Source organism: Ovis canadensis, chromosome Y (genome assembly GCF_042477335.2).
Source record: "Ovis canadensis isolate MfBH-ARS-UI-01 breed Bighorn chromosome Y, ARS-UI_OviCan_v2, whole genome shotgun sequence".
Classification (NCBI taxonomy): Eukaryota; Metazoa; Chordata; class Mammalia; order Artiodactyla; family Bovidae; genus Ovis; species Ovis canadensis.
This window is the reverse complement of record NC_091271.1, coordinates 10,739,399-10,745,398: the sequence shown is the minus strand read 5'-3', so window position 1 is coordinate 10,745,398 and position 6,000 is coordinate 10,739,399.

Sequence of the window (6,000 nt, the reverse complement as noted above, 5' to 3'; positions counted from 1 at the left end):
AATCTTTCCCAGCATCAAAGTCTTTTCCAATGTGTCAACTCTTCGCATGAGGTGGCCAAAGTACTGGAGTTTCAGCTTTAGCATCATTCCCTCCAAAGAAGTCCCAGGGCTGATCTCCTTCAGAATGGACTGGTTGAAACTCCTTGCAGTCCAAGGGACTCTCAAGAGTCTTCTCCAACAACACAGTTCAAAAGAATAAATTCTTTGGTGCTCAGCCTTCTGCACAGTCCAACTCTCACATCCATATATGACCACAGGAAAAACCATAGCTTTGACTAGACGAACCTTAGTTGGCAAAGTAATGTCTCTGCTTTTGATTATGCTGTCTAGGTTGGTCATAACTTTTCTTCCAAGGACTAAGTATCTTTTAATTTCATGGCTGCAATCACCATCTGTGGTGATTTTGGAGCCCTAAAAATTAAAGTCTGACACTGTTTCCACTGTTTCTCCCATAAGTTGGTTTTCCAACTTATTCATCTTCTCAAAGAACCAGCTTTTAGCTTAGTTAAAATTTTTGCTTGGTCTATTTATTTATTTTGAATTTATATCTGTCCTAATTTTTCTTTAGAGGTTTTTTTTTTTTTTACTTTATTTTACTTTACAATACTGTATTGGTTTTGCCATGCATCAACATGATTCTGCTATAGATGTACCCATGTTCCCAATCCTGAACACTCCTCCCACCTCCCTTCCCATACCATCTCTCTGGGTCATCCCTGTGCACCAGCCCCAAGCATCCTGTATCCTACATCAAACCTAGACTGGCAATTCATTTCTTATATGATATTATACATGTTTCAATGGCATACATGCTTCAAATCATCCCACCCTCTCCCTTTCCCACAGAGTCCAAAAGACTATACTATACATCTGTGCCTCTTTTGCTGTCTCGTATACAGGATTATCATTACCCTATTTCTAAATTCCATATATATGTGTTAGTATACTCTATTAGTGTTTTTCTTTCTGGCTTATTTCACTCTGTATAATTGGCTCCAGTTTCATCCACCTCATTAAAACTGATTCAAATGTATTCTTTTTAATGGCTGAGTAATACTCCATTGTGCATATGTACCACAGCTTTCTTATCCATTCATCTACTGATGGACATCTAGGTTGCCTCCATGTCCTGGCTATTATAAACAGCACTACGATGAACATTGGGATACACCTGTCTCTTTCAATTCTAGTTTCCTCGTGTATGCCCAGCACTGGGATTGCTGGGTCATAAAGCAGTTCTATTTCAACTTTTTTAAGGAATCTCCACACTGTTCTCCATAGTGGCTGTACTAGTTTGCATTCCCACCAACAGTGTAAGAGGGGTCCCTTTTCTCCAAACCCTCTCCAGCATTTATTGCTTGTAGACCTTTGTATAGCAGCCATTCTGACTGGCATGAAATGGTACCTCATTGTGGTTTTGATTTGCATTTCTCTGATAATGAGTGATGTTGAGCATCTTTTCATGTTTTTGTTAGCTACCTGCATGTCTTCTTTGGAGAAATGTCTATTTAGTTCTTTGGCCTATTTTTTGATTGGGTTGTTTATTTTTCTGGACTTGAGCTGCAGAATTTGCTTGTATATTTTTGAGATTAGTTGTTTGTCAGTTGCTTCATTTGCTATTATTTTCTCCCATTCAGAAGGCTGTCTTTTCACCTTGCTTATAGTTTCCTTTGTTGTGCAGAAGCTTTTAATTTTAATTAGATCCCATTTGTTTATTTTTGCTTTTATTTCCAGTATTCTGTGAGGTGGGGCATAGAGGATCCTGCTGTGATTTATATTGGAGAGTGTTTTGCCTATATTCTCCTCCAGGAGATTTATAGTTTCTGATCTTACGTTTAGATTTTTAGTCCATTTTGAGTTTATTTCTGTGTATGGTGTTAAAAAGTGTTCTAGTTTCATTAATTTACAAGTGGTTGACCAGTTTTCCCAGCACCACTTGTTAAAGAGATTGTCTTTACTCCATTGTATATTCTTGCCTCCTTTGTCAAAGATAAGGTGTCCATAGGTGTGTGGATTTATCTCTGGGCTTTCTATTTTGTTCCATTTATCTATATTTCTGTCTTTGTGCAAGTACCATACTGTCTTGATGACTGTGGCTTTGTAGTAGAGCCTAAATTTAGGCAGATTGATTCACCCAGTTCCATTCTTCTTTCTCAAGATTGCTTTGTCTATTAGAGGTTTTTTTTTGTTTGTTTGTTTTTTGTTTTTTTTTTTTTTGTATTTCCATACAAATCTTGAAATTATTTGTTCTAGCTCTTTGAAAAATACCGCTGGTAGCTTGATAGTGATTACATTGAATCTGTAGATTGCTTTGATTATTTTACTCATTTTCACTATATTGACTCTTCCAATCCATGAACATGGTATATTTCTCCATCTATTAGTGTCCTCTTTGATTTCTTTCTGTCCTAATTTTTACATATTATTTCCTTCTACTTGTCCTGGTGTTCTTAATTTCTTCCCTTTCTAGTTGCTTTATTTATACAGTTAGTTAATTTATTTGACTTATTTCCTGTTTCTGCAGGTAAGCCTGTATTGCTATGATCCTTCCACTTAGCACTGCTTTTAGAGTTTTCCATAGGTTTGGGGTTATTGTATTTTCATTTTCATTCATTTCTATGCATATGTTTTCTAATCTTCTGGATTTGTTGGTTATACAGAAGTTTGTTTTTCACCCTACATATATTGGGATTTTTTTTGTGGTTTTTTTTTTTGTGTGTGTGGTTGTTGTTTATTTGTTTGTTTCCTGTAATTGATATCTAAACTTGCTGCAATGTGGTCAGAAAAGATGTTTGGAATGATTTCAAACTTCTTTTTTTTCATTTTCATTTTTCATTTTTCATTTTCATTTTCATTTCATTTTCATTTTTCATTTTTCATTTATGTCCAGGATGTGATCTATCCTGGAGTGGCTAGAGTTTAAAAGGTCCAATATAGAGAAATACGTATTTCATGTAGCAAAATCTATGCTATGAGTTTCACTTTTGAAATATAGAGAAGTGAATATTTCATGTAGGAAAATCATGACCTACATTTTCCTGAAATATATATTGAAAATTCGATATTTGATGGGTTAAATCTCTGCTTAGATTTTCATACATGTAATATAGAAAGTGTGAAAGTGTGAAAGTGAAGTTGCTCAGTCGTGTCTGACCCTTTGTGACCTATGGACTGTAGCCCACCAAGCTCCTCCATCCATGGGATTCTCCAAGCAAGAATACTGGAGTGTTTTGCCATTTCCTTCTCCACGGTATCTTCCCGACCCAGGGATTGAACCCAAAGCTCCCACATTGCAGGCAGATACTTTAACCTCTGCACAACCAGGGAAGTATTCTATATTTAATAGAGGAATATCAATGCCCCGATTTACGTATGTGAAAAAATAAAATTCTGTCTTTTATGTGCTAAAATCAATAGCCAGATATTCATAAGGAAAACAAGAAAAATTCCACAAAACATAGATGAAACATAAGATCCAGTTGTCACATGACTTATAAAATTCCTAATTTCAAGTGTGAAAACATGCACACAGATTTTCATGTGAAATATAGAGAATTCCAGTTTTGTTTTCACAAGGTTTTACTGTCATTTTCCAAGATGAAATTTGGAGAATTTCATATCTGAAAGGAAAATTATATACATGTATTCATATGTGAAATATTGAGTTCTATGCTTCATGTAGCAAAATTTTGCCCACTTGTCATCATGTGACATTCAGAGAATTCATGGAATTCTCTCTATGGAGAGAAATTTACAGATGAAGCATCACTAAATATGGAGATCCAAAGGGACAGCATCATGCTAAGTGCCCTAACTCACTGGTGCCACAAAAATAGATGTCTGCCGTTTACTGTACAGAGGCCCTTTCAAAGTGGTTCTGTTTCCTTCCAACCTACAGGTGAGAATACATCCTAGCCTATCCTGTCACCATAACACTGTGGGACCAAGAGCAGTGAGAAGGTCAACTGAAGCCAGCCTCTGTAGAGTCCTGATACCCAAGCCAAGATTTAAGGGACTAGATCTATTTGACAGAGTGTTGATGAACTATGAATGGAAGTTCGTGACATTGTAGAGCAGATGAGAATCAAGACCACCCCTAAGAAAAAGAAATGCAAGAAAGCAAAATGCCTGTATGGGGAGCATTTAATCCATTTTGAGTTTAATTTTGCATATGGTGTTAGGAAGCGTTCTGGTTTCATTCTTCTACAGCTGGTTGATCATTTTTTTTTTTTCCCAGCACCACTTGCTAAAGAGATTGTCTTTTTCCATTGTATATTCTTGCTTTCTTTGTCAAAATTAAGATGTCCATAGGTGCATGGATTTATCTCTAGGCTTTCTATTTTGTTCCATTGATCTAGATTTCTATCTTTGAGCTACTGTCTTAAGGACTGTAGTTTTGTAGTATATTGTTAGTCAGGCAGGTTGATTCTGGAATTTCCATTCTTTCTCAAGATTGCCTTTGCTATTAGAGGTTTCCTTGTGTTTCTAGACTTACTGTGAAAGTATACATACTGTAAAACTATTTGTTCTAGTTCTCTGAAGAATACCATTGGTAACTTGATAAGGGTTGCGTTGTACCTATAGATTGTTTGGTATACATTGTAGATTAATTTTCACTATATTTCTTCAAGTCCATCAGCCTGGTAAAACTGTCCTTCTGTTTATCTCATCTTTCATTTCTGTCATCGTTGTTTTCTAGTTTTCTATGTATACATATAATTCTTTTTGTTTCTTTATGTAAATTTACCCCTAATTATACTATTCTTTCACTGCAATTGTGACCAGGATTGTTTGCACAATTTCTCTTTCTTTTATCTTATTTTTCATGTATAGCAATGTAAAGGGCTTCTGTGTAATAATTTATAACCCACAACATTTTCATATTCATCAATTTGCTCCTAGCAATATCCTCCTGATGTCTTTAGGGCTTTCTATGTAGTGGATCATATCATCTGGAAACAGTGAGGAATTACTTTCATTTTTTAATATCCTGGATTCCATTTTATTTCATTTTCCTCTCTGACTACTATGGCTAGGACTTTAAAATCAATGTTGAATAGTTGTCATGAGAATGGGCACCCTTGTTTTTTTCCTGATTTTAGAGGAAATGCTTTCAGTTTTTCACTACTGTAGATACTGTTTGCTGTGACTTTCTCATATATGGCTTTTAGTCTGTTGAGATATGTTCCTTTTATACCTGCTTGCTGGAGAGTTATCATAAGTACATGTTGAACTTTGTCTAAAACTTTCTCTCCATCTATTGAGATAATTATATGGGTTTTAATATTTTATTTTAATATGTTTCATCTATTGTTTGCTTGATTTGCAAATATTAAAGAATATTTTCATCCCTGGGATGACGCCAACTTGAGTTTAAGGTGATGATGTATGTCTTTTTCAACTCGTTGGTAGAGTCTTTTTGCTAGAAGTTGTAGGAAAATTTCTATACCCAAGTTTACCAATATGTTTAGTGATATTGGCCTGTAGTTTGCTTTCTTTGTTGCATCTTTGTCTGTTTTTGGTATTAGGAGGAGCGTGGCCTCACAGATTGAGTTAAAAGCTTACCTTCCCCCGCCCCCTGCAATTTTCCTGAAACGTTTGAGTTGATTACGTGTTTGTTCTTAAATAAAACTTAGTTTTTTTGGTAAGTTCTAAAACACACACACACACACACACACACACACACACACTCAGGATTCATGTGTGAAACCATCATCTGGTCCTGGTGTTTTGATTGCTGAAATATTTTTTAATTTGAGCTTTAATTTCCATGATTCTGATGCATCTCTTAAGATTTTCTACTTCTTACTCCTTCAGTAATGAACTGTTATTCTTTCTGAAGAATTTTTCCATTTCTTCAATGTTGTCCACTTTAGTGACATATAATTGTTCACAGTAATCTCTTATGATCTTATTTCTGTGATGTCTCGTGATTTATCCATTTTCATTTCTAATTTTATTATTATGAGTCTTCTCCACTCCTCTCTCGCTTTATTTTTC